The sequence below is a fragment of the Lactuca saligna genome, chromosome 7, assembly GCF_052625555.1.
Source record: "Lactuca saligna cultivar CGN05327 chromosome 7, ASM5262555v1, whole genome shotgun sequence".
Taxonomy (NCBI): domain Eukaryota; kingdom Viridiplantae; phylum Streptophyta; class Magnoliopsida; order Asterales; family Asteraceae; genus Lactuca; species Lactuca saligna.
The window spans coordinates 167150826-167163576 of record NC_136423.1 but is presented as its reverse complement, the minus strand read 5'-3'; positions in this window follow the sequence as shown (position 1 = coordinate 167163576).

Sequence of the window (12751 nt, the reverse complement as noted above, 5' to 3'; positions counted from 1 at the left end):
CCCCCTATTCTAGTTGATGTTGCACTTGTGAACGAACCAAATATGGAACCCCATAATAAACCTATACTTGAACCAATTACTGAACATGTTATGGAACCCTTTAATCAACCCCTAGGTGGATCTAGTGATAGTGAGGATAGTGAAGATGCAAGTGACATTGATTATAATGATTTCTTTATCAATAAGGATAACTTGTTGGATGACCCTGGAGTGGACATGCAAGATTTCTACACAACATTGATGATAATTTTAAGTGGGTTGGTGGTATCGTTATTACAATAGACAAGGTAGTCATATATGATGAGATAGTGGAGGTGATTTAAATTGATATTCTACAATGTAGTTCATCATCATCTGATGAAGGTTAATTGAGTAAAAGAAGAAACAAAATTAGGGTTGTTGAAAGGACGTAAAAAATGTTGCAACTCAAGTGAGTGAGCCCTTCTATATACTTCAAACATTCACATGTTCTATGGAATTAAAATACATAATTTAGCTACATCTAGTAGAGACAAGAAGAGAATTAGGTATTCTCAAGAAAATAAAAATAAGGTCATGGAAATGTGTAAAGGCACAATACCAAATATGGGGGATACTTAACACATGAAGGAAAGGTGGACTAAGCCAAACTAGTAGGAAAAGTGGCTCCAGTCAAAGTAATATGAAATATGGACCCAATAAAACTTATGAGAAAAGAGGATCAAGTAAAAGTAACAGTAAAGGTGGGCCCGATGAAAAGAAAAATATAGTGAAAAAAGGTGAAATAAACAAGTGCCCTTGGAAACTTTAGGTGTGTAAATGGAAAAATATGATGATTTGACAGCGAGGACGTATGAAAAGGAGAATAAATGTTGGAAAACCATAAAAATCAAAGCTTCTAATTACAAGTCTCTTTTTAAACAAAAACTTGAACAACTGGAATCTAACCTAGAAGTACCAATCAGGGCTTTAAAGGAGAAGATAAAGAGGAAATACCAAATTTAGATGTTAGACAAAAAAAGTGTTTAGGGCAAAAGATAAATCCCAGTAAGCTATTATGGGTGATTTTAGGGGTCAATATTTAATATTAAGGGACTATCTAATGGAGCTCTTAACTCAAAACCCAAATACCACTATCAAGCTTCAAGTAGATAATGTTACCAAACCTGCATCCGATACTAGGATTTTTTAGATGTGTGTGTGTGTGTGTGTATATATATATATATATAGGTGTGTGTGTGTATGTGTTTGTATGTGTGTGTGTTTGTTTGTGTGTGTATGTGTGTGTTGGGCCTCTTAAAAAGGTTTTTTAGTAGGGAAAAGGGACTTTCTTGTATTAGACAATGCATTCATAAAAGGCCCATACTCTGGTATGATTATAATAGAAGTGGTAAGTAACCTAATGTGTTTACTTTGAAGTTATATTATAAAAATGTCATTATTATAGAGTTTAATATAATTTGTTTATACTATTATTAAGATTATATGGAAACAACTACACTTACCTATTGGCATATGGTATTGTAAACTATGGGAACTTCAATTCATGGTCATGATTTCTAACCAATCTTGGCTATAATTTGGATTTCCATACCAGTTCAAACTTCACATTTTTAATTGATAGGCAGAAAGTAATAATCCACTTAATCTAGCTAATTAACCATCAATATGGTTTGTATTAAGTATATAATATTGAATATGTTTGTACTTTAGAGTGTTTTGCCTTCAATTGCAAAAAAATTCACATATGTAGAAAATAGATTTTGCGTTTGTTTCCAAGACAATATGAAGCTGAAGTGGAGGGGCAAGGAGGTTAAATACTGTGTATGGAAATGTGCAACAACATCCACTGCATAACAATTTAACAATGCAATGCAGGAACTAAAGCAACTAAACAAGCATGGATATGAATGACTTAAAGCCATTCCACCCCAACACTAGTATAGGTCTCACTTCATAGGTACGTCATACATTACAACATCTTTTAATTTTATTGTTTGTCTACATTTGAAAAGATTATCGACAAATCTTGTGGCACATATACTTCTACAGGAAGAGCATAATGTGATGCATTATTAAAAAAACTGTGTGAAACATTGAATACAAAACTTGTTAGTGGTCGTGACAAACCAACTATAACATGATTGGAATTTATTAGAGAGTCCATAAGAAGAAAGTTTGTTATTTTCCAAAAGACAATTGAAAAATGTTGTGGCCCGCTAACTCATATAACTACAAAGACTATAGAAAATATCAAACTAAAGCTTTAGAGTACATGGTTGTGTAATGAAAAATTTCAGGTTATAAGTTAAGCTGTGGACTAATCTGTAGTTGATATAGGACACCATACATGTTCATGTAATAGGTGGGAGATCACTGGCATGCCATGCAAGCACACCATTACAGCTATATGGGATATGAGGAGGAATTATGAGAATGTTGGGATACTTGAAACATGGGTTCACCCTATATACTGGTTAAAGACATGGAAATAGATGCTTGCCTTTAAAATTGAACTAATTAATTGGAGGAAAATGAGGGAAAAAAGTCATTTTCCAACAAAGTTACTACCATCGCAACATTATGTGCCTATTGGTAGGCAAAAAAAGAGAAAAGAATAATAGTTGATATAGAAGATGATGGTGCTAGGGTGACTAGTAGGACCAAGTCAGTTGTATGTTCAAAGTGTGGAAATGTTGGGTATAATGGTAGGATCAGCTAGGGGCAAGCAGTGAAAGGATCACAAACCATGGGTAGTGGTGTGGGACAAAATGCATGTTATGTGAGCAAGGGAAAAAATCGCATGGTTTAGTGTTTATGTACTATTCTCATGTATTTTCGTTGTCTAATTTTTATGATGCACTTAAAATAATCATCTTAAATTTAGGTCTATAATTTTAGTTTGAAATAATTTTGTGCTACATGTTTTACTATTTTGGTGATGTACTTCAAAATATGTTGACTGGATGAATGCTTGTAACTGTATGAACGGATAATTAATTTGGTTATTACTGCATTTTATGTTTAATCTCCAATGTTATGTTATAATTTCTAATGCTCTGCATAAATGTTGTAAATTGTAATGGTAGGAATGCATGTTTTTTCCAATTACCAAAAATAACACAACAATTTTATTAACTTGCAAACTAATGATATCCAATGCAACATAAAGCCAACATATACATAATAACATGCTAAACATATATGATAAGTTAACCTACACTTTGTACACAAGAATTGACACAAACAAAAACCAAATAATAGCTAGATACAACTTTAGTTTCAGATTTTATTATTCAAGTTTCATCCTAATGTTCATACATGCACACTTTTGGTCCTCCACCAACCAACCAATGAATTTGAAATCACGACCCTACAAATTTCAAAATTTCAAACATTTAATAGTGCTAACGTTTTGAAGGATTATTCTTTTTCCATAAAGTATGAATCATAACTTGAGATCCATAATTGTACGTAATGGTCATTTTGATTTCTTGGTAGAAAAACCTAAACAAAGAAGAAAATAGGGAAAAAAGAACGAGGATGAAGAATACTAAGAGAGGCAAGCAAAAAAGGATAGGTGCAATTGCTCTAATAGGGAAATAATTGAAATGATGAAAATTCCCCTACATGCTAGGGACACAGGGCACTCAAACGGAGAAAACAAAAAGTTAACGTCAATAAGGACTGGGAGGACATTAATTAAAAGTATGAGAGACAATTTATGTTAATTTTCAAAAATAGGGACTGAACGTGAAAATTGGCTCTTAGACCAGGGACAATTCATGTAATTTAATATATATATATATATATATATATATATATATATATATGGGTATAATGTAGATGTAAATACTTTTTATATTAACATGCATATTTATTCATTTATTTTATTCATCATGTTGACATTTTTAAGCTACAATTGTGCTTATTTTAGGACAAATGGTACTTAATTTGTCATAAATCTATTTTGTAGCGACAAAGACATGCTCAAGATAAAAGGAAAGCAAAAATGCGGAGCTGGAAGCAAGGAAACCAGTACCTGATCAAAACAAGGCAAATTTGGCATATACTCTAAAGCCTATGGTGTGGGGATGTCTGGCCATGCCGTTGTACCCGAGGATTCATGATCAATTTGGCATACTTGGCCTTACGTGTTTTCCATGGATGCCACACCATGGAGGGCTTTAGCCATGACATGGGGGACGGTTTTTATGTATCTATATAATGTCTTTTCCTACCATCAACCTTAGATAATACTGGAAGATAATTATAAATTTGGCACCTAAAGAAGCAATAGAAGGTGGAGAATAACCTCAATTCGTCTAGAGTTCATGATTTGGAGAGATCGAAGGCAATTTTACTTTTAATTATTAGTTTTCCTTGATTTACATCATTTCTTTCATTGGTAACTTCAAATTTATTTCTAGTAGTTATGGACTAAAATTCCTAACTTTTGTTTCGATGTAGAGGATCTATGTTATTGTGTGTTGATTGATTGGATATTTAAGTATTTATTAGTTGTTTACTTATTTTGATAGCTTGATAAAGAACCTTTTGTGTTAAAGACAACCACTTTTGATGTTTATTCTTGAGATTAGATGAGCATTTTGTTTTAGGATATTTGAATCATATAAATTTGTTATCATTAAAGTTATAGGATTAGAATTTTGATCATAAACCTAGGATTAAATAGAAAAAGTGGGTAATTTAATGTGGAAGCTAATATATGATGATCATTAATATGTTAAAAAATATGTTATCATCCATTAATGTCAATTATTAATCTAGTCTAACTTAACTCGAACTTAATCCTAATTATCTTGCTTGTTTATGCACTTGATCAATGAATAAATAAACACGATAATTGGAGGATTAGTATTTTGATCATAAATTTTAATCACTTTATGAATCAGTGAACAAAAAATAACTAATTCATAGTATTATCCAAGAAATGAACCATAGGAGTATTTGTGAATCAAAATATGAACATAAGTCTCTTCCAATTCTTGCTTTTCATCAGAATTTTGATTGTTTTTTCAGTTTGTTTAATTGTTGTGTAGTAGTTTGATCTAAGTATTTAGTCTAGCAAACCTAGAGAAAAAAACCCAAACTTTTATTACTTGTTATTTAGGTAATTTTTAGTAGATAATTTAGCTTTTAAGAACTGTTAACTGAGATCGATACCCGACTAACCTGAACTTTGCCATAATTGATTAGGTACACTGCCCAGTTTCATATAGTTAGGTCTAGTTTAGTTGGTAATTAAAACTAGTATATAAAACACGTATCAAGTTTTTTCGCCATTTTCGGGGAATGGTCTCATTATTATTTAAGTTTATTTTGATTTTATTATTGATCCTTTGAGTGAAATTTATTTTATGTTAGGTTAACTATCTGTCTAAGGTTTTAGTTTTATTTTTTTGGTGTTTCAGAAGCCTACACTGTATGTACGCGGAGGGCCAGTATGTATGCATGGCATATCAAAGGGTACACGAGGCGTACCTGATGGAAGTTCAAACCCTAATTTTCGAACTTAAGACCTATATAAGCCTCCTTATCTCATTTGAGCTTGACCCTGACCAGCCTCCTTCACCCTCAAAAGTCCCTAAAAACACTAAAATCATTATAGAGTGTGTTCTTGAGCTTGTGAGTGTTTAAACACCATCCTTTTCGTGGGTTAGCTACAAGGAAGAGGAGGAATCAAGCTTGAACGAGGAAGAGCTTATGGATCTTACATTTTGAGAAACTTAGGGAGCTTGAGGAGGTAAAAAGATTTCACCTTGGTCATCATTTTCATCCCTAGAGCTAGGGTTTTCTCTTTAGTTCATTTTTGGTGTTCTTGGACCACCTCTTGAGAGTTTGAACAACTCCAAAGCTTAGGGAGGATAGATCTGAAGTCCTTTAGTCCATTCACAACATAAAAATGGAGTCTTGATTGGGTGTTTTGACCTCATGCATGGATTAAGACTTTTTGAAATGTCTTAGTGGGTTGTTGGGAGGACATGGAACATGCAAAGGCATAAAGTTGCCAATTTTATATTGGATTAGGTGTCTAAGCCCATAACTATTATTGGTATGTACTTGAATTGATAATAGAAAATTTCTTTTGGGTTGCCTTCAAACCTGACAATTAAATAGAATAACTATTAAAGAGAGAAGAATGATTTATTAATTTATTACTTGGTTAATAAATTAATTTGAAATCAAGATAAATGGTTTATTAATATATTATGGATATAATATACTAATTAGAAATCATATTGTTTAATTAATATTTTATCAGAAATTAATTTGGAATTAATTTTGGGATCAAAGGAATTAATTGAAGCTGCAGGGACTAAAGGTGATAATTTTCAATAGTATAGTCCACCTATTTCTATTGTCAATTGAAGGGGCATTGGAAGCGAAGTACCTGAGAGATCTTAGAGATGGTAAATTCAAATTGTATGACTCTACTTCAGGTACATCCACTATCTAACTTTATTAAGTTCCTGTTCATGGATTCTTAGTACATGATGTGATAATTTGCATTTTGATGTTTTGCAAAATCTATGAAAAATGACGGAAGCTTAAGAGGAAGTAAAGGCTGATTCTGATATGAAGAAATGGATTTTGGTCACATGGTTCAATGGTTAGGATTTGTAATTGCTACTTAGGAGTTATGATAGATTGCTTAGGAATACTAAGAAACATACTTTTCATGTGTATTTGCATTGTAAGGGCAAGTTTTATGCACGTTATCAATAAAGTAAATTTTGGTTTTATTTGCTTTATGATTACTTGCAATGACATTTATGAAAATTAGTGATTATATTTCTATTATTAGCAATGTTGAAAATGATTTGATTCTTACTTGTGGTAGTGTAATAATTTACCAAGTGAGGAAGAATTCTCATCACCAAAGTTTCAATTGGACAGAAACTTGGAATCATGCGATTTAGATTGTGTGATGTATGAGAATCTTGATCTTTGGGAAATTAAGACTAATTACTTGTTTATATGTACATGAGAGTCAAGTCAAGGATTAAAGGATCTATTACACATTGATGTGAACTGGTTAGATCCACCACAAAGAAAAATAAAGTCTATTCGTCATAATTTATTGTTGATTCGGTAAAAAATGGTTATGCTTACAAGCTTAAGTGTAACTAGAAGAACAAATAAGAAGAATCCATTGGGCAGAAAGTTAAAACTTTCTCCAATCTGAAAGGAAAGGAGAGTAATTTAGTATCACGTTTTATGATCATTCTAATGATTATGGAACCATGTCACAATTGATCCTCTAAGGATACCTTAGTGCATTATATGACTAAGATGAGGAATCAGGTATTGTTGAAATGGTTAAAATAAAGAAGATGAGTCATACTTCATTCCAAAATCAAGCTTTAGATTCATACTCTAGTTACTCCAAATTGTACCTTGAGTGACATGTTCTAAGTAGGTTTACAACACCTCATGAAATGTGGAGTAGACATGTTTCTTACTCTTGCACATTTGAAATTGGTAGTTGTGATGTTTTAGTTTGAACAAAGGCCAACTAAGACCAACTATATGAAGTGTTTTCTTGATAAGAACCCACAATAACTCTTGAATGTTTATTTGTCAAGGAATGATCATTGATAGAGAATCTTATATGTCAAGAGGTTAGTGGGAGTCTTCTTGATCTTGAAAGTTTCAGGAGACAATCAAGAATAAACCTTTTAGTAATCACCAGCACACGACCTAAGGTTGATAACCTATCGTGTTGACACATTATTCTTTCAATGCCCATTACAGTTAAGTTGACTATGCATGTGAGTTCTATGAGTTCTCATTTGATTGTATAAGGCAAAGTACCTTGATCAGTGTAAGTACGTTGATGGGTTAATAACTTGGAAGCACAGTGTGACATCCCCAAAATCTCAGCCAGAAAAGACCGATTTTTGTTTATCCTTTATGAAAATCAGAGTACTTCATTTTATAAAAAGGTTGCGGAATTTGTTCCCAGAAAAAAAAAACATGGTAAATACGTTATTAAAACATTTTCAAGGAAACGTATTTATTTCATTTTAAAACGTTTGGGATGTCATCGTTAATACCGAAACATAAGCATAGACAGAACTTACAATGATTTACACTAGTGATCTACATCTCTTTAAATCTCTCAGTATAATGTCACTTCACTTCGTCACCTGTGATATACATAAACTGAGTGGGTCAGGTTGGGAAACCTAGTGAGTACATAGGGTTTTCAACCCACAATATTATTATGTTTAAACAATCAAACAATCAACCCAATTACCCATCCCCATTATCTTCTTTAGTCTTAAGGATCTTCCCTAAGACTCAGCTATTCCTCGTTTATTTATTCCTAAGGATCATCCTAAGGAATCGACATGAAGTCCATCATTACCAAGGCTTATAGAATATATCTGGTGAACACGTAGTCCGAAACATCTGGTAAACACTTAGTTCAAAAGTAACTAGTGAACACACTTAGTTCAAAATACCTAGTGAACACACTCAGTTCAAAGATACGTAGTGAACACACTCAGTTCAAAATACCTAATGAGCACCTAGTTCAAAAATACTTACATGTTACAAAACTGCTATCGTTCCACTGGACTGTCTAGTATCGTCCATAGTCGTCATCTATACTCCACTAGATGACTGGATCACTAACAACACTGATGTCTCCCATCGTGTTATCACAAAACAACTATTTCATCTACCCATGTTTTTCCCAACACGTTTTGTAGATATAAAATACGTATACAATTTAAATCATTTAAAACATGTATAAAAATCTTTCACTCAGCATAGACATCAAGTATTCAGACAATATGTACACATAACACGTAATTTGTATTAAAATACTTCATATCTATGTGTAAGATGAAAGGGATTATGCACTCACAACACGTAAATTATATATCTATGTGTAAGATGAAAGGGACCATGCACTCACATGAAAGGTGGTGACTCAGCACTCGGACAGCGCTTCGATACTCTCAAAGCAATTTCCTTTGATAAAACCTAGTATCAAGACCACTAGGGTTTAGTCTAACGATAACCGTGACTAATTAATAGTCTAGCTATTATTATTATTAAATAAGTGTTAAGTAACACTCAATATAACTCATAATAATAGCCCAAATACTTATTATAAGTTCCTAATAAAGTTAATATATTAAAACATAAGCTATACTAAAGATAGGGTAGGCATAGCTCACTTACAGCGGGTTTTCTCGAAAACCGGGCTTCGCTGGAGCAGCGTTTCTGAGCCGAAAGACTCTTTTCTTGGAGCCTTCGGGCGCTCCGGGGCTTCCGTCTCATGCTAGGGAGTTACCCTAGGCTTTGGGGGGTTAGGGAGGCTTAGAGAGAAGTTCTAGAGAGAGAGGGAAGTTATGGGAGGTGTGAGGAATGAATGGAGGCATCACCACTTATTTATAGGGGCTGTAGGAAGGTTCACGTCGTGATTTTTTAATATTCACGTCGTGAGCCAGGCTGGCTACAGCCAGGCGCAGCCTGGTGCTGACACGTGGCCTCGCACACCGGGTGAAAATCAGCCGATTTTCAAAAATTCATAAATTTCTCATACGAGATCCATTTTCGACGTTCTTTATATCCACGCGTATTTAAAATCAAGATCTACTACTTTCGTTTAGACTCCATCGGCTAATTCTTGACCGATCTCAAATTTAACAGTAGGAGGCGTTTAGACTGTTAAATGACTGCGAAGAATTCATAACTCCTTCATACGGACTCCGTTTTTGTCTGTATTTTTACTGTTGAGTTCCTATTAATGAGATCTTCAACTCTCATTTAGGTCGCATAAGCCAAAAACCGCTCGAACTAAAATTCGAGTTTCGGGCTGTACACTACTAAGCCGAATCTTAGAAAAATCATAACTTCCTCATACGAAGTCAGATTTGGGTGTTCTTTTTATCAACGCTCTTAGTTTAACATATTCTATGACTTTCGTTTAGATTGCTAAGGATAAATCTCGCTCTATCGTAAATTCACTATTTACGCTTCTCGGTGTTGTGCCGGTTTTGCCGTAAAACTTCGATGGGCCATAACTTCTTCGTTATAACTCAGATTTCGGCGTTCTTTATATGTACAGAAACCTTGTGACATATTCCACAACTTGGTTAAGATTATTTATTCTAAATAGTCTTTGGTCAAAAAGACGTTTTTGACCCCTATTGCCTTTAAATTGACTAGCCCGGATCTACGGGCGTTACAATTGTCTCCCCCTTAGGATGATTACGTCCCGGAATCATCAACGAAATAGGGCTCGTATAATGACTCGATACGTTATCTCTTCATCCTAGGTAATGATTATAACTTTTATATTCCTTCAAGTCTATCTCTTAGATTTATTGACTGTAAGCAGCACTTTGATAGTGCACCTGCTCTCTACCCTAGGTTAGACTCCAAATTATGACCTATCACCATGTGATGCACGTTTAGACTCAGGTCTCTTAGAGTTATATTCTAAAATAGACTATGCCTTCCTTCATGTTTTAATGTGATATAATCATACTTCAACATGTAGCATTTCTAGCTACCAACTTCTTTAACATCGAGCGCGATACTTCTATTGATCGTTTTGATTTCAATTGTTTGGTTTAAGTCGAACGCTACATCAAACTTGGTTCTCTGAACGACGTAACCTACTCATCGTAGTCGGACTCAATTTGATATGACCACTAGGGTCGGGATAACAACAATTTTCTTAGTCATTATCGAAACAATGGTAACGACATACTTGAATAAAATGAAATCAATTACTAGCTTCTTGGTAACCTTGTGACTTTCCCTGATCCAAGCGTGAGTCCTGTGCTTCCGGTAGTATATGCATCTACTACCTTTCACACCTACTCATACTCGTCCCAAGTATTGTCTCGCAGTTTTCCAAGTCACCATACAAGAAAATCACATAACAGTTTAACATATCACATAAAAAAACAAAGGTTTTATTATTTCTTGAAACTATTATATAGGTGTTCAAGTTCACCCTAGACTATGCCTCTAATAGGCTACATCATACGACACTATGGCTACTGCATAACTTGATCTTCGGATATGAACTCCTCATCCTTGATTCCTCGCACGGTTTTCCGCTTTGTCGAGGATCATGTGAAATGCCCTTGGCCTTGGTGGTGTTTCTGGTCTTGCTGCTTTATTTTTATTTGGGCAATTCTTTGAAAGATGCCCCCCTTCTTTACATTCATAACACAACCTCTTTTTGGATGTACACTCATTGGCGTAATGCCCAGACTTTCCACACTTGAAACATGTCACCTCTTCGCCGCATTTTCCAAAGTGTTTCTTCTTGCATTTATTACACCATCTTGCTTCACCTCCTCCTCCAGGCTTTGAGAATTTTCTCTCCTTGTTGGACCTTGAAGATCCTTCAAACTTCCGCTTCTCTCCTGCCTTATCTTTTTCTAGACCCTTTTCTCTTATCTGGGCTTCTACATTCTTAGCTGCCCTAACAGCTGTTTTCAAGGTGGTTGCCATTTTGACCATTGGGCCAAAGTTAGTGGGTAATCCGTTAGCAAACCTATCAATCTTGGAGAGTTCAGTAGGCACCAAGTAGGGGAATAGCTTCATCCTCTCGGTGAATGCGGTGGCATACTCATCAACACTCATCTTCCCTTTCTTCAGGTTCTGAAACTCATTGTTCAGGTCTATCAGATCTATCTCTGAGCAGTACTGCATTTTCAACTGTTCCAAGAACTCTTCCCATGACATCCTTAAGGCTTCTCCTCGTGGCATCGTATCTGCCAATAGCTTCCACCAGCTCAAAACTCCAGTTTTCAGTTGTCTTACAGCGAAGACGGTCTTCTGTTTCTCGCTACAGTCACAACTCTCAAACACCATCTCTATCTCGGAGATCCAATCCATAATCTCAACAGGCTTTGGGCTTCCTGAGAGACTTGGTGGTTTCGCACCCAAGAAATTCTTGTACATTCTCCCATCCTTGTTGTTTCTCCTCTCCTGGCCATCCCTTTGATCACCTTGAGTCCCCACTTGACTCACTTGGCGGCTGTAGTTCCCTTCCTCCGATTGCTCGAGAATCAGCTCGGGTTGCTCAGTGGGCATAGTAGGTTCGTCCCTATTCAACATCTGCCTCATTTCTTCCTTTTGTTCAGCTAGCATAGCCCGAATCATGGCTTGAACTCCAGCCATGGTGACTGGCTCAGGTGCAACTTCTTTTACAACAGGTATTTGCTGAACCACTGGGGGTTGGTTCCTATTCTCATTTGCGTTCACGTTTCCGCTACGGGTCCTTGCCATCTTGATCTATACACCGAATAAGGTGAATCTAGACCTTTACTTAGGATTGACGTTTAAATCTTCCTTGTCACTCCGAAATGTTTACATGCTAGTTCTAATATCGTAGTCGTACGTTTAGAATCCTAAACACGTAAGGTTTCCAGATCCGGTCGGCAACAGACCATAGATCCGAATAAATAACAGCATATAAGGCATAAAGCATTTAGCACATAAAAGCATTTTAGGCATAATTCCTAAAATAATCTAGTGCTCACACCTCACAATCATTGCTTAGCATTCTAAGTTTAAGTCTAGAAATAAATCCATATTCCTAGTTCGCTTAAACTAATGCTCTGATACCAACTGTGACATCCCCAAAATCTCAGCCATAAAAGACCGATTTTTGTTTATCCTTTATGAAAATCAGAGTACTTCATTTTATAAAAAGGTTGCGGAATTTGTTCCCAGAAAAAAAAAACATGGTAAATACGTTATTAAAACA